The sequence below is a fragment of the Giraffa tippelskirchi genome, chromosome 11 (assembly GCF_054371585.1).
Source record: "Giraffa tippelskirchi isolate mGirTip1 chromosome 11, T2T-mGirTip1v1.2.pri, whole genome shotgun sequence".
Taxonomy (NCBI): Eukaryota; Metazoa; Chordata; class Mammalia; order Artiodactyla; family Giraffidae; genus Giraffa; species Giraffa tippelskirchi.
Genome location: NC_137285.1, coordinates 140,641,854 through 140,665,942, shown reverse-complemented (window position 1 = coordinate 140,665,942; position 24,089 = coordinate 140,641,854). Strand labels below are relative to the sequence as shown.

Here is a 24,089-nt window from a genome sequence, read left to right as displayed (position 1 = left end):
CTCCATAGTGGCTGACTATATCAATGCTTTATCATAACTGCTGACTGGCTGGCTAAATTATTTATGTATGTTTACACATATGTGGGTAGTATATGTGTATTTGTATTTTATCTGGTGATTTCAGTATTCTTCTTAATGCTTTGCTCATTAATTAATATGCTTATAATGCTGTATTCTTGCAAGTAACCAGTTATGAGTGCACACTCCCAGTGAGATAGCATGTAGATAGCCAAAGAAAATGTAGCCATCTTCCTTCACTACCCATATTTTGTGGTATATTACTGGGAAGCATTAATGAAAACTGCTCTAAAAATATTTAATTATGTCCTCAACTTATTTCCTAAACTCTATCCTATTATCCACATGGAAAATGGTACCCGATAGCATGCTCTTCCTGACAGTATTTTCTGAAATGATTATTAAAAGTTACACTGAAATGTTGTACTGTGTCTTGGGTAATAAGTAAATATTCCCAGTAGGTAAAAACTTGATATTTAGAACTCATGTAAGGATATTCTTCAAAATATTTTTAAAAGCATGATAGGTGTCCCTCCATAGAAAATGAAACAAGATCCCCTGGGGGATTTTCTCTGTACACGCTAAAACAGAATGTGCCCAAATGCTAAGTTAGTTTTTTTGCAGCTTGAGCAACAAGCCTGCAGTAATTTCATAAAAAACGCAGTTTTCTGGCTTATTTGATAAATAAATATACATGGTTTTATATATCTACTTCTGCTTTATTGACTACGCCAAAGGCTTTGACTGTATGGATCAGAACAAACTGTGGAAAATTCTAAAAGAGATGGGAATACCAGACCACCTGACCTGCCTCCTCAGAAATCTGTATGCAGGTCAAGAAGCAACAGTTAGAACTGAACATGGAACCACAGACTGGTTGCAAATCGGGAAAGGAGTACTTCAAGGCTGTATATTGTCACCCTGCTTATTTAACTTATATGCAGAGTACATCATGAGAAATGCTGGGCTGGATGAAGCACAAGCTGGAATCAAGATTGCCAGGAGAAATATCAATAACCTCAGATATGCAGATGACACCACTCTTATGGCAGAAAGTGAAGAACTAAAGAGCTTCTTTATGAAAGTGAAAGAGGAGAGTGAAAAAGTTGGCTTAAAACTCAACATTCATAAAACTAATATCATGGCATATGGTCCCATCACTTCATGGCAAACAGATGAGGAAACAATGGAAACAGTAACAAACTATTTTGGGGGGCTCCCAAATCACTGCAGATGGTGACTGCAGCCATGAAATTAAAAGACGCTTGCTCCTTGGAAGAAAAGCTATGACCAACCTAGACAGCATATTAAAAAGCAGAGACATTACTTCACCATCAAAGGTCCATCTAGTCAAAGCTATGGTTTTTCCAGTAGTCATGTATGGATGTGAGAGTTGGACTATAAAGAAAGATGAGCACAGAAGAAGTGATGCTTTTGAACTGCCAGGAGATCCAACCAGTCCATCCTAAAGGAAATCAGCCCTGAATATTCATTGGATGAACTGATGCTGAAGCTGAAACTCCAGTACTTTGGCCACCTAATGTGAAGAACTTACTCATTTGAAAAAACCCTGATTCTGGGAAAGATTGAAAGCAGGAGGAGAAGGGGACGGCAGATGATGAGATGGTTGGATGGCATCACCAACTCGATGGACATGAGTTGAGTAAGCTCCGGGAGTTGGTGATGGACAGGGAAGGCTGGTGTGATGTAATCCGTGGGGTTGCAAAGAGTCGAAGAGTCGGACACAACTGAATGACTGAACTGAACTGAACTGATATATGATATATATATATATGTATACATATACATATATATATATAATATATGAAGAAATATGTATATATAAAGAAATGTTAATAATATGGTCTGTTAATTGGTTTAGTGGAAATTTATGTATATGGTATATTATAAACAACGGGAGAAGAACACTCAATTTTTCCCAGCTGATATAAAAAAGTGAAGATGGTGCTAGAATTTAAAGAACAACTAGAGAGTTGACCACAAGATGGTGTGCTTACTCACCTAGAGCCAGATATCATGGAGTGTGAAGTCAAGTGAGCCTTAGAAAACATTACTATGAACAAAGCTAGTGGAGATGATGGAATTCCAGCTATTTGAAATCCTAAAAGATGATTCTGTTAAAGTACCGCACTCAATATACCTGCAAATGTGGAAAACTCAGCAGTGCCATGAAATTAAAAGATGCATGCTCCTTGGAAGAAAACTTACAACAAAGCTAGATAGTGTATTAAGAAGCAGACACATCACTTCAACAACACCGGTCCATATATTCAAAGCTATGGTTTTTCCAGTAGTCATGTACGGATGTGAGAGTTGGACTGTAAAGAAGGCTGAGTGCTGAAGAATTGATGCTTTCAAACTCTGGTGCTGGAGGAGTCTTGAGAGTCCCTTGGACAGAAAAGAGATCAAAGCAGTCTATCCTCAAGGAAGTCAACCTTGAATATTCATTGAAAGGACTGATGCTGAAGCTGAAGCTCCAATACTTTGACCACCTGATGTGAAGAACTGACTCATTGGAAAAGACCCTGATGCTAGGAAAGATTGAGGGTAGGAGGAGAAGGGGATGACAGAGGATGAGATGGTTGGATGGCATCACTGACTCAATGGACATGAGTTTGAGCAAGCTCCAGGAGACAGTGAAAGACAGGACAGCCTAGTGAGGGGGTTGCAAAGAGTCAGACATGACTAAGCAACTGAACAATAACAAGAAGAGTTGTCAGGTAGACAGAGCAGGAAACGCTAGTCCGGGAACAGTGATATGAAAGAAAATGATATTTTCAAGGAATTAGATGTGCTTCAGTTTTGTTAGACTGTAAAGTAAAAGTGATAAGATTTTGGAAATTGGAACCCTGGAAAGGGAGAACCTTAAATGGAAAAAGTCAGATACCTTAATTCACACATAAGTGCTGCTGATGAAAAAGATGTTAAACTGCTTGTTTGTAGCCTGAATTGTATTTCCCGAAAACACATGTTGAAATCTTTACCCCTGAGAGCCATGAATGTGACTTTATTTGGAAATAGTACTTTGCAACTGTGATTAAGTTAAGCTGAAGTTCCATTGGGTTAGGGTGGGTTCTAAATTCAATGACTGGTGTCTTTATGTTGTTGCTGTTGTTGAGTCGCTAAGTCCTTCATATTTATGTAGGATCAGTTATAATGTCTCCTGCCAGGGCTCTAGGTCAACTGGACTGATCTCAGAAAATGGCTGGAGGGATTGAAGCTGAGTATAGAACCCAGGCTTTCCAAGAGCACAGAGGAGAATAACTCCTGCTGCCAGACTGGCTGACTGTGGCTATGAGGAAACTGGATAAGTATATAGGGGCCTTTTAGGATCTCGGGAGATACAGATGGGAGGTTCTCTTGTTTGACCCTGTCTCTATTTTTCAGCACATGAGGCTGCAGTTCAGCAGGGGCTGATGCCTAGTAAAAGGCTAATTCAGGATCTTTGCAGGAACAGATAGGAGTGTTTCTTACAGGGTCCCTGTGTCACCTAGAATATCCATAGACTGTGCCTGGGACAAGCTGGAGCTTAGTTACAGGATACTTTCAGAACTGACAGATTGACTGGATTTAGTGGGCCCACTTTCAGAGGCTCAACAGATAGTGGCCAAGAAGGTCTGAAGTTGGTTTGCAGGACACTTCAGGGTCCATGGTCAGGACTAAGTGTCCATATGTCTGTTTCCCACTGCAAAGGTGGACATGGTCTTTTCCAGGTCTCTTGGTGCACAGTGATGGTGACAGACCCAAAGCCAGAAGGGATTATTGCTAAGTTCTCAGGGGTCCTGAGACATTTATGTTTTTGTAGCCAGGATCGCAGTCAGTTTCAAACGATCACAGTTAGCTTTTTGCAAATCTGACTGGCTCTCCATGGTCTTGGACTTTAGGGATTTCACAATCTCCTCCTGAGTCCCAGAGCTCCCACGAAGGCACTTTTGCCTGTGGATGGATGCCAAATCATTGTTGCTAATGGGAGAGTATGTACAAGAAACATCTCTTTGCCCATTTTGTTGATGTTACATCACTCCCCACATCTTGATTTTGAGCTTCTGACTTCCATAACTGTAAGAGAATAAATTTCAGTTGTTTAAATCCAACCTTTTTATGGTACTTTGTTATAGTAGTCCCAGGAAACTAGTGCTCAAGTGCATTTGATTTTTAAAGGCCACATATGTAGAGAAAACTTGATTAGAAAAACTTCTCTAGGAATTTCCCTGGTGGTTCAGTGGCTAAGACTGTGGTCCCAATGCAGGGAGTCAGAGTTTGACCCCTGGTCAGGGAACTAGATGCCATGTGCTACAACTAAGACTTGGCACAGGCAAATACAAATTTTTAAAAACAGAAAGAATTCTCCAATGTTTGTACACAAGTTAAGGCACTTGGGCCAATGCTAGTAATCCCATCTCCAACTCTACCACACAATCAATGGCAATTCATATATGTTCATAATTCAACCGCCTCTATAATACCAAACTGTCCTAACTCATTGGATTCAGAGAATGACACTATATTAAGAAGAAAGTAACTACAAAGTGACTGCATAGTCTATACTTGAATACTCAAATGATAATAAGCTCACTACTTTCAAAGGAATCTATTCCACCCTTGGATAGTTTTGATGGCCTTGACACTTATTTGTACGTTAAGCTGAAATTGCATTTCCTGTCATCACCAAATAGGGTCCTTGTTCTTTCTGTGCCTTGAGGCACACCAAATAGTTTTCATTGCACTTTACCAGAACAACCCAGGGATCCTGATTCCTGGCCAATATTCTGCAAGTCTATTTGCTTTCTGAAGATTCCATACCCTTATAGTGTGGCTCATGTGACATGGTTTCAGTTGACAGCCCTGTTCCAGTTGCTTCCCTCATCTTGTTTACATTAACTATGTGCAGTGGCATTTCAGCTCCATGCCTTTTTTGCTGCTAGTCAGCACAGTGTGGGCTGTGTTCTCCCATGAAATCACTGTATGGCTAGTTTGCCCAAGTAAAACAAGGCTTAATTAAATCTTAATGTTGCACTCAGCTCTTATAGAACTGTTATTTTCACTTCCTTGTGGCATTAGCAGAATACAGAATGAGAGCGTATGGAGGACAGAATCAGCCTCACTCACAGAGTAGCATTTTGTTATCATCCACAGTCTCTTTACACTGAGCTTACTTTTTGGCTCATCGTAGAAGTCTCAATTTCTCTTTGCCGACAAAGAGACATATTTGTAGCAATAGTCATTCTTTTTGAGTTATGAAAATGGCATGAAAAAGTCTTAAAATTCATTAAGATCTCTGAATGCAAAGAAGCAATATTTAGTACAGAAAGTTTTGGAGGTTTCCCCCTCATGGTGCTACCCAGTAATCTCTTTCATGTTTGTGAATTGTCTAAATTAAAACTACTACTCTTCCAAGCCCTCTAAGAGCTAAATAGCCTATAAAATAGTCCATATTTGAATGGAAATAATTTCTCTCCTATCTTTCATTTATGACAGAAATAATCATCATGATTATTAATCTCTGGTGAAACAAATAAACTAAAAGATTTATTTTTAAACAAGGAGTTCCTGCTTAGGAATTCCTGAGACTACCAGTTTTTTCAATCTTGTCATCAATCATTAGAAAATGTCCTGTACCTCAATTTTTAAATGTTAATCCAGTAGTTGACTCTTATTGCTGCCTTTGAGAGGTACAAGAGAAAATGTGATTTCACAACTTGATAAATACGTGTAGCTTGTCAACTACTTTAGTTGTCTCCAATAGTTAAAAAAAATATGAAAAAAACTGCAATATGTAGACTTCTTATCCTATATCATTGAACTGATAACAATGTGAATGTATTCTTTTTGTCAGCTCACCTCTTGCTTTCTTAACCTATGTACTACAGATAATGGTAATGATATGCTCTGTTTATTTTGAGATTGAAAACCAAAGAGCTTAGAGAACTTCTTGGACACCAGGTCTTGATTCTCATGTTAAATAATAGTTTAAAGTGGCTATACAGTATTAGCTCCACTTTAGATGAAATACTATGACACAATATTGAAAGGTCTCTTTTCAAAGCTATGTAGGCCACGGAAAAGTAAAATATCAAGTTTGGGTATAAATGATCTCACGTTAGCTCTTACTATGCAAGCAAATTTATTTTAAAATATATGTGAAATTATTTCAATTTGAGTAGTCTGTGTATAAATCCAGTTAGTATCTATATTACAAGCCTATCAACATGTGTAAAGATCATGAAATGGCTTATGTATGTATATATGTATGCGTTGATCACATTCTTTAAAAAGAAGAATCTCAAATATATGCACAGTTAGAAATTGGAAGTATAAAATGAAAATAAAATCTGATTTTCTAAAGGATGTGAAGATTTCATAAATCAAATATAGAAGCAATGAAGTTAATTGTTTGTTTAATCCTTAATTTTTACAGTAGTACCAAAGTCAATACACAGTGCAGTGAAGTCAGTTTTCTAAATTGCATTTGACATGCCTTGTCTGACTTACTTCACTCAGTGTGACAATCTCTAGGTCCATCCGTGTTGCTGCAAATGGCTTTACTTCTTCTTTTATTTCTGGCTGATATTTGTATTGAGAAGGACAAATATCACACGATGTCACTTGTATGTGCAGTCTTTAAAAGGGGGTTACAAATGAACTTATCTATAAAACAAACATTGAGTTATAGATGCAGAAAACAAACTTGTGATTAACAGAAGGAAAAGGAAGGGAGAGACAAATTGGAAGATTGCAATTGACCTATACACACTAATATCTGCACATATATATAGTATATAACTAAAATATATATGTAATAAATAACTAATACGGAACTCCTGTATAGCACAGGAAGTTCTATACTTTGTAATGGCCTATATGGGAAAAGAATCTAAAAAAAGAGTGAATATATGTCACGTATAAGAGATTCACTTTGCTATACACCTGAAAGTAACACAACATTGTAAATCAACTATACTCCAATAAAAATTAAAATAAATATAGTGCATTTGAGATATTTTTTTGTTGGTGCTTAGCAGAGTAAATATCTAGGAGATATACAGACCAGGGAGAAGTTATGTAAGACTCATCTCCAATACTTGGGCTGTGTGGGGCTAATTTATAGAATGTGTTTATTAAGTGAATCTCTGACTAGCAAACTGACAGATGGACTGACTGACTAAATCAATGACTACTAAAACATACTCACACACTGAACTAAGAGCTAAGAATTATGTTGAAGCTCTATAGATTTGATGAATATTATCTTCTTAATGATGGCAAATGAAGATAGAAGCTCTCTTCTTGGTCATTCATTTTCTCCCAGAGAACACTAAAGCTCAATGAATTTGAAATAAATCTGAAACACTGACGCTTTTAATTTGGTTCTTTCTACTTAGACATAAAGAAGAGTTCTTCCTATGTGAACAAGACACCTCACGTAAGCCCATAGGGCATGTTCTCTCCACAAAGGATCTGTGTTAAAAGTCCTGTGGTAGAAATCAGTGACTATCCATATGGATCCATGTGGAAGTCAGTTCAGTTCAGTCACTCAGTCATGTCTGACTATTTGCGACCCCATGGACTGCAGCACACTAGGCTTCCCTGTCCATCACCAACTCCCAGAGCTTGCTCAAACTCATGTCCATTGAGTCAGTAATGGCATCCAACCATCTCATCCTCTGTCATCCCCTTCTCCTCCTGCCCTCAATCATTCCCAGCACCAGGGTCTTTTCCAATGAGTCAGTTCTTCTCATCAGGTGGCCAAAGTATTGGAGCTTCAGCTTCAGCATCAGTCCTTCCAATGAATATTCAGGTCTGATTTTCTTGAGGATGGACTGATTTGATCTCTTTGCAGTCTAAGGGACTCTCAAAAGTCTTCTCCAATACCACAGTTCAAAAGCATCAGTTCTTCGGTGCTCAGCTTTCTTTATGGTCCAACTCTTGCATACATACATGACTACTGGAAAAACCATAGCTTTGACTAGATGGACGTTTGTCAGCAAAGTAGTGTCTCTATTTTTTAATATGCTGTCTAGGACCTTCTAGAACTAACACCAAAAAAAAGATGTCCTTTTCATCATAGGGGACTGGAATGCAAAAGTAGGAAGTCAAGAGATACCTGGAGTAACAGGCAAGTTTGGCCTTGGGGTACAAAATGAAGCAGGGCAAAAGTTAACAGAGTTTTGCCAAGAGAACACACTGCTCATAGCAAACACCCTCTTCCAACAAGACAAGAGATGACTCTATACCTGGACATCACATGATGATCAATACCAAATCAGATTGATTATATTTTTTGCAACCAAAGATGGAGAAGCTCTATACGTCAGCAAAAACAAGACTTGGAACTGACTGTGGCTCAGACTATAAACTCCTTATTGCAAAATTCAGACTTAAATTGAAGAAAGTAGGGAAAATAGCTAGACCTTTCAGATATGACTTAAATCCCTTACAATTATACAGTGGAAGTGACAAATAGATTCAAGGGATTAGATTTGATAGACAGAGTGCCTGAAGAACTATGGATGGAGTTTCATCACATTGTACAGGAGGCGGTGATCAGGACAATTCCCAAGAAAAAGAAATGCAAAAAGGCAAAATGGTTGTCTTGGGAGGCCTTACAAGTAGCTGAGGAAAGAAAAGAAATGAAAGACAAAGGAGAAAAGGAAAGATATATCCATCTGAATGCAGAGTTCCAAACAAAAGCAAGGGGAGATAAGAAAGCCTTCCTCAGGGATCAGTGCAAAGAAATAGAGGAAAACAATAGAATGGGAAAGACTAGAGAGCTCTTCAAGAAAATTAGAGACACCAAGGGAATATTCCATGCAAAGATGGGCACAATAAAGGACAGAAATGGTACGAACTTAACAGAAGCAGAAGATATTAAGAAGAGGTGGCAAGAATACACAGAAGAACTATACAAAAAAGATCTTCATGACCCAAATAACCAAGATGGTATGATCAATCACCTAGAGCCAGACATCCTGGAATGCAAAGTCAAGTGGGCCTTAGGAAGCATCACTATGAACAAAGCTAGTGGAGGTGATGGAATTCCAGTTGAGCTAGTTCAAATCCTATAAAATGTTGCTGTGAAAGTGTTGCACTCAATATGCCAGCAAATTTGGAAAACTCAACAGTGGTCACAGAACTGGAAAAAATCAGTTTTCATTCCAATCCCAAAGAAAGGCAATGCCAAAGAATGCTCAAACTACCACACAATTGCACTCATCTCATACACTAGCAAAGTAATGTGGAAGTCAGCAGAAGGCTTATGATATGTTTTCCTCTGTTGTTGCTATAGACACCCCTTGGCAGTAAAGCTGACCTCCAGCATAGACCTTCTCCAGTAGCCACATTCAGCACTGAATATTTCTCACTAGCTGCCTCAAATCTGGGAGTGTTTCCATGTCCTATTTGTCACTTCCAATCCACATGCAAATCCTACTTAGCTTCCTTTAAAAAAAAATGTCTCCAAATCCATCCACATTTCTCACATCCATTTCTATCACTGAGTCTAAACCTTTATCCCTCTTGCCTGGATTTTTGCAGTGTTCCTCAACTTCCCTCCCTGTACCCAATCATATCTTTACAATCTATTTTCTACACATTGGTTAATATCGTCTTTAAAAATGTAAAGCAGATCTGACTCTCTTATATATCTTACATGTTCTCTATTACACTGAGAATTCAATCCAAAAATATCATCAGGAGCTAAAAGTCCCTGCACTTTTCCTTCTTGTCTACCTCTCCAATGTCAATTTCTAACAGTATCTTTCTTATCACACTCAGAATGCAAAAGTTTCTTGTTTTTGCCTTGGACAGGCTAAGTGTTGCAAATTGATCTAAGTTGTTTTGGTCCTGTACAACATATATGCACTGGATTCCTTGCTTTGAGATAGTAGCAGGCAAGGAAGCCTGAGTTGAATAAGGATTAGCTATCCTTTCCATACTAAGTAGTAGCAAATCAAAGTCACTGACCTGATTTTGCCAAGCTAGCAAATGTTTATTAGATACACATGCTTGCATTAGTGAGTAAGCACAAAAGATCTAAAAATGCTACCAAGTTCCACACTTTGTTCTTTTAGGTGCTCTGAATGCCACCTTTCAGCAGATAGCATTCCAGAGGCAGAGTTAGTATGTCCTTTTAGTTGAATCAGCCAGTGAAATGTTCTAATTTATGGCTTAGCAGTGAACGATTTATGCATCAATCCTCAGGTATATAATCTGACATCAGAATGTAAGTTTCATGTCTCATTCAATTCTAAAGCCATAATAATAAAGACAAAGTTTTAAAAATGGATGAGGAGTGTCCCCAAAATATGTAGGTCAACCTACATATCATGAATACCTTTAATTTCACCAGTAAAGGCCCATTTCTATAGATTTTTAATGCCAAGTATCAAGACATTTATTTGCCAATAAACACCAGTTTACTTATTTCTAATAATTGTGATAATTAGCCGATGATCTTGTGTTGACGAAGAGATAAAAAAAAGAAAGTTTTGGTAGCTATCTTTGGAATGTGAAATTTCTTATGTAATTTTAGCTGATGACCTTTGGATTATGGGTTACTGATTGAAACAGATAGCCCCTTTTATTCCTGGAGTCAAAATTTAAGGAGCTGAAACATATAATATCATACTATCTACACTGCAGTAATATCTATTATTTGAAAACATTTTAACATCATTTCAAGAATTTTCCAAGTGTTGTTGTCGCTGTCTAGGAAATGGTATAAAAACACCTTTCTTAAAGCTCTGCACATACCAGCTCTTATCATTCTTCAGGCTAAAGCCCAAATGTCACCCTTTCAAAGAGTCTTTTCCTGACCAAGCTATCCAAAGAATCAGTAACAGTAAGCATAGAACAGTAATGATAACTACAACTAAAATAATTTTGAGCATTTCTATGTGTCAAGTACTAGGCTAATCACTGTATATTTATTCTGTAATTTAATCCTCACAGAAAGCCCATGGATTAGAATATTTACCTTCATTTTACAGATGAGGAACTGAAACAAAGACTCTTGCCAACAGAACATAATGAGGAGGTGGCAGAGGTGGAATTTGAATCTAGTGAGTCTCAGTCCAGTGTTCACCCTATTGACTGTTAAGAAACACTGTCTGCCCCCATCCTAGTATGATACTGTCATTCTATTTATTTCTTAACAGTTTTTCCATAATCTGTAAATGTTTTTATTTAACTCTTTTTTTCTCATCTCTCACCAAAATGTAATTTCTTCAGGGCAAATGATAATGGCTGGCTTATTCATTATTCTATCACAGAATCTAACACATATCCTGGAACACAGTTGGTGTTCAACAAACATAGTTTTGCAAAAAAGAATAAGAGTGATAGAACACAGGGCAAGCATTGCAAATTCTCTCTCTCCTTGACCTGTATCACTCCACAGTCAAAGGAAAGCCATGGAGGTTGGCGTTGCTGAGTCTCTCTGACATTGCCAGTGACCTGTCTTGCATCTGATATCACATGAACTCAATCAAGGACTTGCTGTGGCCTATTTTGACATCTGACAATGTTGCGGAGAAGGAACTGCTACATTCCATCCATCTCTACAATATTGCCAAAGCAATAGTTCTTAAACCAAGCCCACGTAAACACATCAGAATCCTATATAATTCAATAAGGCAAGAAAACATAAGTAAAAGGTATACAGATTAGGGAGAAAAAAATAAAACTTTCTTTGTTTACAGATGACATCATTGTCTCTATAGAAAATCTGGAAGAATCAACAAAAAACTACCAGAATAAGTGAGCATAGCAAAGTTGCAGCATATAAAGTTAATATGCAAAAGTTAGTCTCTTTCCCATATATCAGCAATAAACAAATAGAATTTGATGTTAACAGCATATTGTTATTTATATTGGGTCAGCCAAAAAATCCATTCAGGTTTTTTGTAATATGTTATGGAAAAACCTAAATGAACTTTTTGGTCAACCCAATATTAGCACCACAAAAAAATGAAATACATTTAAATCTAATGGAATGTGTATAAGATATACGTGAGGAGAACTAGAAAATTTTGGTAAAAATTATCAAGGAAGAAGTAAATATATGGAGAAATAGTTCACATTCATGAATAGAAGACTCGATAATGTCAAGATGTCACTTCTTCCCAATTTAATCTATAGATTCAGTGACAATTCTGATCAAAAAAATATACCAGCAAGTTACATGACAGACAATCATAACATTTATTTGTTGTTGCTTTAAGGGCTTCCCTGGTAGCTCAGCTGGTAAAGAATCCGCCTATAATGCAGGAGACCCTAGTTCGACCCTGGGTCAGGAAGATCCCCTGGAGAAGGGAACCTCTACCCACTCCAGTATTCTAGCCTCAAGAATTTGGGTCGTAAAGAGTCAGACATGATTGAGCAAATTCCAATTTCACTAGTCCCTAAGATGTGTCCGACTCTTGTGACCACATGGACTATAGCCACCAGGCTCCTCTGTCCATGGGATTTCACAGACAAGAATACTGGAGTGGATTGCTGTTTCATTCTCCAGGGGATCTTCCCAAACCAGGGATCAAACCTGCATGTCCTGCATTGCAGGAAAGCCACTGGGAAGTCCCTCTAAAATTTATATGGAGAGGCAAAATATCAAAGGAGACAGACAAAGTCAGGGGACTGACAATACTAGACTTCAAGACTTACTGTAAAGCTACAGTAATCAAGACAGTGAAGCTATCGGTGAAAGAATGGACAAATATATCACTGCAACAGAATAAAGAGTCTAGAAAAAGACTCACATAGTCCTTGACAAAGAAGCAAAGGCAATACAATGGAGCAAAGACAGTCTTTTCAACAAGTCATGCTGAAACAAGTAGACATTCACAAGACAAAAAAAAGAAAAAGAAAATAAAAAAGAATCTAGACACAAACCTTATACCTTTCACAAAAATTAACTCAAAATGCACCATAGACCTAAATATAAAATGCAAAAGTATAAAACTGCTAATATACAAGAAATTCCAGATGATATTGGCTATGGCAATGAGTATTTAGTCATGCCACCAAAGGTATAATCCATGAATGAAATGGTTGATAAAGTTTACTAAAATATTAAAAATTCTACTCTGTGAAAGACACTGTCAAGAGAATGAGAGGAAGGGGAGAAAACATTTGCAGAAGACACATCTGATAATGAACAGTTATCTAAAATGTGTAACTTATAAAATTCAACAATAAGAAAATAAATAACCCCATTAAAAATAGGCCAAAGACCCAATAGACACTTGATCAAAGAAGATACAAATAATGAATAAATACATGAAGAGATGTTCCATATCATATGTCATTAAAGAAATTCAAATTAAAACAGCAACAACATACCACTACACACCTATCAGTTCAGTTCAGTCGCTCAGTCGTGTCCCACTTTTTGCCACCCCATGAATGGCAGCACGCCAGGCCTCCCTGTCCATCACCAACTCCCGGAGTTTACCCAAACCCATGTCCATCGAGTCAGTGAGGCCATGCAACCATCTCATCCTCTGTCGTCCCCTTCTTCTCCTGCCCCCAATTCTACCCAGCATTAGGGTCTTTTCTAATGAGTCAACTCTTCACATGAGGTGGCCAAAGTATTGGAGTTTCAGTTTGAACATCACTCCTTCCAATGAACACCCAGGATTGATCTCCTTTAGGGTGGATTGATTGGATCTCCTTGCAGTCCAAGGGACTCTCAAGAGTCTTCTCCAACACCACAGTTCAAAAGCATCAATTCTGCGGCGCTCAGCCTTCTTCACCGTCCAACTCTCACATCCATACATGACCACTGGAAAAACCATAGCCTTGACTAGACGGACCTTTGTTGGCAAAGTAATGTCTCTGCTTTTAAATATGCTATCTAGGTTGGCCATAACCTTCCTTCAAAGGAGTAAGTGTCTTTTAATTTCATGGCTGCAATCACCATCTGCAGTGATTTTGGAGCCCAAAAAAATAAAGTCTGACACTGTTTCCACTGTTTCCCCATCTATTTCCCATGAAGTGATGGGACCAGATGCCATGATCTTAGTTTTCTGAACATTGAGCTTTAAGCCAACTTTTTCACTCTCCTCTTTCACTTTCATCAAGAGGCTCTTTAGTTCTTCTTCACTTTCTGCCATAAGGGTGGTGTCATCCGCATATCTGAGGTTATTGATATTTCTCCCAGCAATCTTGATTCCAGCTTGTGTTTCTTCCAGCCCAGCATTTCTCATGATGTACTCTGCATATAAGTTAAATAAGCAAGGTGACAATATACAGCCTTGACGTACTCCTTTTCCTATTTGGAACCAGTCTGTTGTTCCATGTCCAGTTCTAACTGTTGCTTCCTGACCTGCATACAGGTTTCTCAAGAGACAGGTCAGATGGTCTGGTATTCCCATCTCTTTCAGAATTTTCCACAGTTTATTGTGATCCACACAGTCAAAGGCTTTGGCATAGTCAGTAAAGCAGAAATAGATGTTTTTCTGGAACTCTCTTGCTTTTTCGATGATCCAGCGGATATTGGCAATTTGATCTCTGGTTCCCCTGCCTTTTCTAAAACCAGCTTGAACATCTGGAAGTTCATGGTTCACGTATTGCTGAAGCCTGGCTTGGAGAATTTTGAGCATTACTTTACTAGCATGTGAGATGAGTGCAATTGTGCAATAGTTTGAGCATTCTTTGGCATTGCCTTTCTTTGGGATTGGAACAAAAACTGACCTTTTCCAGTCTTGTGGCCACTGCTGAGTTTTCCAAATTTGCTGGCATATCAAGTGCTGCACTTTCACAGCATCATCTTTTAGGATTTGAAATTGCTCAACTGGAATTCCATCACCTCCACTTGCTTTGTTCATAGTGATGCTTTCTAAAGCCCACTTGACTCCACGAATACTAGAGTGGGTTGCTATTTCCTCCTCCAGGGAATCTTCCTGACTGAAGGATTGAACCCAAATCTCCTGCATCTTCTGCATTGGCAGGCGGATTCTTTACCACTGAGCCACCTGGGAAGCTGCACATGTCAGTATACTTTTGTCTAAAGCCATAAAATGTACAATACCAAGAGAGAACTCTAATGCAAACTATAAGCTTTGGGTGACAAAGATGTGTCAGTGTAGGGTCATTAATTATAACAAATGTATCACAGTTGTGGGGGATGTCCATAGTGTGGGAGGTTTTTCCTGTTTAGGGAAAGGAAAAATAGGGGAACTCTGTACTTTTCAGTGAACTTGAAACTTCTCTACAAGCTTATTAAGACAAAAATACAGCAGACCATCTACAATTATATCATTTTAAGAATTTTGTTCCCACTTCTCAGTGTGGCATGTGAGATATCTCATGAGCTTGTCCATGCCTAACCATGAATGTTAATCTCTGACACCCACAGTTCATTGTGTGTATGTGTACACACACACACACACACACACACACACACACACACACACACACACACACACACACACACACACACACACATACAAACATCCTTGCCCCACCTTTCTTGCTAATCATTCAGAACTTCTTGTTCATTGAAGCAAAGTATCGAGGTGTTTTCTAGATTGTCTCCTCAGAGTGGGGAGAGTTTCTACCTTTATTTTTTTGTCTAATTCTAACCTGTCTTTCAAGTCTTGTTTCTTCAGAAAGATGGTCTTCATTCTCCTCCAATCTAATTCAAATGCCTGAGATTGCACCCACTATGTACCTTCTTTTATCATAGAAGATGGCAGATTATCCAAAAGTTGTTTATATATTTACATATGTGACTATATCCTTCAATAGATGATGAGTTCCTTGAAGAAGAATCTGTGTTGTTTTAGCACAGTTCTATGTCCATCGTTGATGGTCTAGAAATATCTGTCAGATAAATGAATGGAGACCAGGGGGTGTGGAGTAAGCTCCGATCTTAGAGCATTCCCAGACTTGACAACTGTGTATGGCAATCTGCCTTTCAGGGAAAGTGTGTGTAGTTGCTGGAAGCATTTTATGTCTTTAGTGGAGAGGGCCAATTTCATTCCCTGGTGATGTCAATATGGCAGCTTTCACCAGCCTGAAAGTCCTCTGGCACTGAAAGCGCATAAAGTCTGGAAGCTGTTTATGAGACTCAGAAGGTGAGTCAATAGACCCTGTTCCAAGTTGGCAAGAAGGAGCATAGTCCTAAACAGCTCAAACTCCATAATTCACATGGAGTTTCTCTCATTAATGTAAATGTTAATGTAAATTTAAAACATGTTGTATTGATTTGAAACTATTTTTGTATGAATATTGCATAACTGAGCTCTGTAGCAGCAGAATCCAAATGGACATCTCTTCAGACCAACTTATAATTAAAAAAAATGAGGCTTTCTCTTTTTCTCTCTCTTGCTTTGTCATGTAAGATCATTTGTTTTAGTTACGTGGTCTAGCTGTGAGAACCTCTGGCTTTGAGTGCAGCTGATTTGGACAGTCCTCAGCAAAAAGATCAAATTCTGAATCTACTATTTCAGAATGTTACACATGTAGTTTCAAATATATATATGGAGATTGGTGTCTTTTCCATTTCACTGATGAGAAACCTAAAGTCTCTGTGATCATGCTGGTGATTTCAGTCAATTTTCGTAGTTCTTCATCCAGAGTCCCCTTTCATTGGGATATTTCTTTATTTAAAAGGAAAACACATTTTTCAAAGGACGTCTTAAGACATCGCATAAGAGAAATAATGCTGTTGATGACAATGATGATGAAAATTTTTGTATATGCTTTCTTACTCTGTGCTAGATCCTGATAAAAAGTCTTTTAAAACAATTTCTCACTTGTTCCCCAAAGCAGCACAGAGAGGGGGCTTCTCTCTTTACCCTATTTTACAGATTAGGAAACTGTCCCGGAAAGAGATTGTCACTTTCCTGAAGTTCCACAAACAGGAAGCGATGTTGCTGGCCCTAGGACTCATGGTGGTTTCACCTCAATGTCTTTTTCATAAGCAGTGCGCCGAATCTTATATCACACGGTGGGATTGATACATACAGACCTAGAATAAGGGATTTCTTTTTGAAGAGACAAATATAAACATGTAATTAAGGATTTGGTGTCACTATGGAGAAGTAGCGGGGATGGATGAAATCCAGAAGCCTGGTTCCTACTTCCTAAACACCTTGTATCTCATTTCCTTCACCTACACACTATGAAATTTGAACTAATTGATTAGCGAGGCCTCTACCAGCCCCACATTCTGTGAATTCGTGTAATGATATGATTCATTTTGTTCTGATCAACAAACCCTCTGCCTGGTTCTTCCCTTCACAAACACCCACTACAGAGTTTCTTCACATCTGATGCCTCTGCCCCTACACGCAGCCCCACCTAGATCAGTTCTCTGTAGTCACATGCATACAAAGTAAACATTCTGCTCGCAACACATTTCTTTGAAACCTGCTAAATGCCAGGCAGAAAACTTAGGCTAAGATGGAGAAAGCAGCATTTTGTTCCCATGAACATAGAAATGAAATACAAAAACCATAGTCCTAGAGAGAAATCAGACAAGACCTCCATATGTCAAGAGATGAATACTACAAGTGCATTCAGAGGCTCAGATAATAGCAGACTAAGAGAACCTACTAAAATTAAATATCTAATGGCCTAGAGGTAGCCAACAAGATCGCAGAGCTGGAGTACATAGCATAGTAAGGACTACAGGCGCTGGGATCACAGAGGCCTGCTGACTGCCACTTACTATCTCTTTCTGGGCGATTGACTCATGCCTCAGTTTCTTCAGCTGTAAAATGAGAATCATAAATCAAAATTTTCGGGATACATAGGGTACTTGTAAGGTTTAATCTATAAAATAAAGAGTTTAATTAATATCCACTACTTTAATAACAACAAAAAATATTCATAGGTTACTTTTAAAATCATCTTTATAAATAGTAATTTCAGTTATTACTCAATTCTCAATTTTAGTAATTATTTTGTTTTTGCAGAACAATGATACATGAAACATCAATTAAATATGAATATTTCTGCCCCAAATATTTTTTTTTCCTTTGGAAGATATCTGATAGGGGTGGAGGGAACATGTGATGCAATGTCAAACTCTGTAAGCTGTCTTACAAGTAGCCCTTAGTTTTCCCAGTTTTGAGAGAATTCAGATTTCTTCCTCTCAATGTTAGAATAGCAGGAAGATAGACAGCTAAGTCACCGGCCCCAGAGGATTATGAATCCTGTGAATTAAAAATTCAATTTTGTTAAGCTCCCTGAGATACACTGTTGATTTACTCAATAGGAAAACATGAAAATAATTGATTACAGTCAACTTTGTATCATTTACTTACAAGTAACTAATTGTCCAGCAGAGAGAGAAGCCAGTAATTGACTACCTGGAATAAATTTTTGAAAATACAGGCTTTATCTAAACATTAGGGGTTTGCAACCACAAATTCTTTCTGACCATTCTACCTACATCACACCAGATCCTCAGAAGGAAAGTTATCACAGGATTTGAAAGATGGGAGGGGACTTGGAGGCAATTCTGCACAAAGCTCTTAATTTCATACATGGAGAGAGAAAGACTCAGACAAGTTTGGACACTTGCCCAAAATTTCCTAGCTAATTATGGTAAGGTTATGAATTGAATCTAGTTCTGATTATTAGTCCAATGCCCATATTTACTTATTTTCTTTGTTGCTATGTCAAACAGAAATCTGTAAATTACAGTGTGTATTTTCTAGGCTTTTTTAAATATCCATTTGGCTATTAGGGTTAAAATAAACAGGTAATCATCTCTGTTGTTTTGAGCTCATGACAGAGGATGAGGTAAGAGTGAGAAGTCTCTTGGGCCATCCCTCGTGGTCCAGTGGCTAAGACTGCGCTCTCAGAGCCAGGGGCCTGGATTTGATCACTGGTCAGGGAACTAGATCCCACATGCTACAACTAAGAGTTTGGATGCCACAACCAAAGATTTCATATGCAGCAACAGCGATCGAAGAACTTGCATATTACAGCTAGGACCCAGCACAGGCAAATAAATAAATAAATACATCTTTTTAAAGTAAGAAGTTTCTCAAGATTTATCTACAAAAACGTATTCATGGATAAAAAGTTCTTCAGTGAAGTACATATGATACGTGACATACTTCAATAATACAACGTGAGGAACCTTGACAAAAGAAAGAAAAACTGTCAAATTTAAAGATGGGTAAACTAAGGCAAATATCTATATCTGTATCTGTATCTATATTTTGACATTTATATCGATGTCTATCTATATTAAAAAGATGAATGACTAAATAAATTCTATACTAATAAATTCTTGTATTCTATGACAAGCTGACATATCTAACCCTCTATTTGTTCTCAGTTTCACAGTATGGTTTAAACATATGATATTTATGTTATCTTCCTCCAGGTATAAAAGAAATATTATCTACAAAAATCCAGAACACTTCTTTAACCTCTTTGGATTTTCTCAGGAAGATCAGGACCTGTGGAGAAATTTTGATAAGGTAAGTTCCAGGTACCACTAACTGCTTTCATGCAGCTTTCATTTTAGCTTACAAAGTTGAAGGGAAAAGTGATGAGAGTAAAGAAATGGAGAGCCAGATTCCACTTTTTATAAATGATACAGTTAATATCTGAGAATGTTGTTTCAGTTCAGTTCAGTCACTCAGTCATGTCCGACTCTTTGCAACCCCATGGACTGCAGCATGCTAGGCTTCCCGGTCCATCACCAACTCCCGGAGCCTACTCAAACTTATGTCCATAGAGTCAGTGATGCCATCCAACCATCTCATCCTCTGTCATCTGCTTCTCCTCCTTCCTTCAATCTTTGCTAGCATCAGGGTCTTTTCACAGTGAGTCAGTTCTTTGTATCAGGTGGCCAAAGTACTGGAGCTTCAGCTTCAGCATCAGTCCTTCCAATGAATATTCAGGACTGATCTCCTTTAGGATTGACAGGTTAGATCTCCTTGCCGTCCAAGGGACTCTCGAAAGTCTTCTCTAACACCACAGTTCAAAAGCATCAATTCTTCGGCTCTCAGCTTTCTTTGTGGTTCAACTCTCACATCCATACATGGCTACTGGTAAAGCCATAGCTTTGGCTAGATGGACATTTGTTGGCAAAGTAATGTCTTTGCTTTTTAATATGCTGTCTAGGTTGGTCATAGCTTTTCTTCCAAGGAGCAAGCGTCTTTTAATTTCATGGTTGCAGTCACCATCTGCAGTAATTTTGGAGCCCAAGAAAATCAAGTCTGCCACTGTTTCCATTGTTTCCCCATCTATTTGCTGTGAAGTGATGGGACCAGATGCCATGATCTTAGTTTTATGAATGTTGAACTTTCAAATAGGTTTTTCACTCTCCTCTTTCACTTTCATCAAGAGACCCTTTAGTTCTTCTTCACTTTCTGCCATAAGGGTGGTGTCATCTGCATATCTGAGGTTATTGATATTTCTCCCAGCAATCTTGATTCCAGCTTTTGCTTCCTCCAGCCCAGCGTTTCTCATGATGTACTCTGCATATAAGTTAAATAAGCAAGGTGACAATATACAGCCTTGATGTACTCCTTTCCCAATTTGGAACCAGTCTGTTGTTCCGTGTCCAGTTGTAATTGTTGCTTCTTGACCTGCATACAGATTTCTCAGGAAGCAGGTCAGGTTGTCTGGTATTCCCATCTCTTTCAGAATTTTCCACACTTTGTTGTGATCCATACAGTCAATGGTTTGGCGTAGTCAGTAACGCAGAAGCAGATGTTTTTCTGGAACTCTCTTACTTTTTCGATGATCCAATGAATGGTGGCAATTTTGATCTCCATTTCCTCTGTCTTTTTTAAATCCAGCTTGAACATCTGGAAATTCATGGATCACATACTGTTGAAGCCTGGCTTCAAGAATTTTGAGCATTATTTTGCTACCATGTGAGATGAGTGCAATCGTGCAGTAGTTTGAACATTCTTTGGCTTGTCTTTCTTTGGGATTGAAATGAAACCTGACCTTTTCCAGTCCTGTGGCCACTGCTGAGTTTTCCAAATTTGCTGGCATATTGAATGCAGCACTTTCACAGCGTCATCTTTTAGGATTTGAACTAGCTCAACTGGAATTCCATCACTTCCACTAGCTTTGTTCATAGTGATGTTTCCTAAGGCCCACTTGACTTCACACTCCAAGATGTCTGGCTCTAAGCGAGTGATCACACCATCTTAGTTATTTGAGTCATTAAGATCTTTTTTACAGTTCTTCTGTGTATTCTTGCCACCTCTTCTTAATATCTTCTGTTAGGTCCATACCATTGCTGTCCTTTATTGTGCCCATCTTTGCATGAAATGTTCCCTTGGTATCCCTAATTTTCTTGAAGAGATTTCTAGTCTTTCCCATTCTATTGTTTTCCTCTATTTCTTTGCACTGATTAAATGTTTTCACTGATTTCTTTGCACTGAGGATCAGTGTTGTTTCATTGTGCAACAAGCATTCCTAACATTTAACCCTGCCATTGAATAGATTTACCCATCCATCCCAGGAAGTCCGGGGCAACTTCAGTTTCCCCTGACATGGTGGCCTGCCCTATAAAATTTCCAGTGTGGAGTTAGCAGGTGTGAGTGCATCTATCAGTAAATATCCCGTCCTAAAGAGGAAAGTGAAAGAATGTGTTAAAGTACAACTAATAAAATCTGGCTCCCCAAGTCACAAATCACATAATCAATTCTAATGACCAAAGAAAGGAGAGAGTAAGATGAGTAAAGAGAAGTCAGAATAGGAAAGATAATTGAGTTGTTTTTTTTTTTTTCAACGTGGAGAAATACAGAATAAGTGTCATTCCCTAATACTATTGAAAAATAGGAGAATCCTGCTAAGAAAAGGAAGGGCTCTTCAAAGTTTGCATGAGGATTTTGTTAACCTAGTGGCACATTAAGAGACTCTCTCCTGAGTGATGGAGGTAGCCACAGCATTGTGATGGAGAACCTTGCTCTAAGAATCAAGCCAGATTCTAAACAGCAATTTTGCCAACTTCCTGTTAGACATCATGTATTATCAGAAGCACAATGGACACGTCTGTATTGTCATAGAGGAAATATGGTAGACTGTCAGAATTTGTGGTTTTAGCTATTTTTAAAAAGCCCATTACATGCATATAGTAATTTTAAAATTTTTAGGCATACTCTTTAATCATTCTGTGAAGATGGTATGAGGGAAATAGTTTATCCAGGTAGTAAGTGAGCTTAGCTGACTTTTCAGTGGACTTGTCTCAATGGGAATTGTAATTATAATTTAATATATCATCTGTGTCTCTCGGATATATTTGTTGGTAAAAATTAAACCAAGAAAAGGGAATTTCTTGAAAGTATTGGGGAAAAAATCATAAGCTTGAAGAAAAGTAAAATAATGGACTTAGTATAGGGCCATAAACCAAGACAAGTATCTGTGAAGGGCTTAGAAGCAGTACCCACTTAATATGTTAACTGGATTTGTTCTAGAATGAACAAATCATGTTCCTTTCATATTGATATTTCTTCATCTGAGATTCAAGATCATGCAAGAAAAATTTTGATTTATTTTCATCATGCAGTTTGGTCAGATTTTAGTGATTTGTCCTCCCCTTGGTTATACAGGAATAGCAAAAGAATCCATAATGGATTGGACAATTTTATCTTCAATGATGGAACAATGGTCATCTGGTTTCGCCACTCCACCAAGAATACATATCATGGAGAATAATTAATCATGATTAATTAACAATTAATAATCAAATATGAGATAGGGCTATCCTCCAGATGAAGGAGTCTATGTTCAATAATATTTATTACACACCGCCTTGTAGCACAAAGGGTAGTATCACCTACTAATATGGGTAATTACAAAAACATATGTGCTATGGTGACATTTAGAAAGTTGATTATTAGCAAATGTCTCTTGGGTATATCCTTAAAAAATGTCAAGGGACTACCAGATTGATTAACCTTTTAACTTGACACTCAAAAGTTGTATTTCTGCAAGTTTTACGCAAGGTTGAATATATGACATCAAGTAGTTCCCCCAAAATTAAAAATCTTATGCTTAAAGAGAGAAGAGGACAAGTAAGGACATAAAAAGATGAAATTTACTGGGGTACCCAAACCTCAGAATCATTCATAAACAAAAAAACCTTTAAAGAGGGATAAAGAAGTCCTAGATCAGTAAGGCTTCCTGTTCCAGGAAGAAACAAATGCAAATCTTAATTTAGAACCCTAATTTAACACCTCAAGATTCTTCCAGGTTAAGTTGAACCAAAGATGTACTCACTGTTGATATTTAGTAAATGTTAGCTGAAAAAAAATGATTGAATGAATAATTAATTTTCAATATATTAGACAATTTTTCAAAATATACATGTTTAACCATCTGTTTTTAAGTGAGTCAATACCAATTTTCTCCCCTTTCTCCATATCTTCAAAGCCTTTATAGTATCATGCTTTTAGCATAGTATTCAGTTCAGTTCAGTTCAGTCGCTCAGTTGTGTCCGACTCTCTGCGACCCCATGAATTGCAGCACGCCAGGCCTCCCTGTCCATCACCAACTCCCGGAGTCTACCCAAACCCATGTTCATCGAGTCGGTGATGCCATCCAACCATCTCATCCTCTGTCATCCCCTTCTCCTCCCGCCCCCAATCCTACCCAGCATTAGGGTCTTTTCCAATGAGTCAACCCTTCGCATGAGGTGGCCAAAGTATTGGAGTTTCAGCTTCAACATCAGTCCTTCCAATGAACACCCAGGATTGATCTCTTTTAGGATGGATTGATTGGATCTCCTTGCAGTCCAAGGGACTCTCAAGAGTCTTCTCCAACACCACAGTTCAAAAGCATCAATTCTGCGGCGCTCAGCTTTCTTCACCATCCAACTCTCACATCCATACATGACCACTAGAAAAACCATAGCCTTGACTAGATGGACTTTTGTTGGCAAAGTAATGCCTCTGCTTTTAAATATGCTATCTAGGTTGGCCATCACCTTCCTTCCAAGGAGTAAGCGTCTTTTAATTTCATGGCTGCAGTCACCATCAGCAGTGATTCTGGAGCCCAAAAAAATAAAGTCTGACACTGTTTCCACTGTTCCCCCATCTATTTCCCATGTATTAGTAAACCAA

At 38.1% G+C, this 24,089-nt stretch overlaps 1 protein-coding gene across 13 annotated transcripts in view; it reads left to right on the top strand.

The window, feature by feature from the left end:
• LRRC4C (leucine rich repeat containing 4C) overlaps positions 1-24,089 on the top strand; it is a 1,846,189-nt gene that overhangs the window by 1,609,025 nt on the left and 213,075 nt on the right. For 10 of the 13 annotated variants that reach the window (XR_014069612.1, XM_081544971.1, XM_081544970.1 and 7 more), the window contains one exon: positions 19,385-19,481. The gene's annotated coding sequence lies outside the window, so the exon portion shown is untranslated. Of the gene's footprint in view, positions 1-10,989; positions 11,100-19,384; positions 20,488-24,089 lie in introns of those variants that run through there. The other 3 variants (XR_014069606.1, XM_081544980.1, XR_014069608.1) reach the window with 3 other exon arrangements.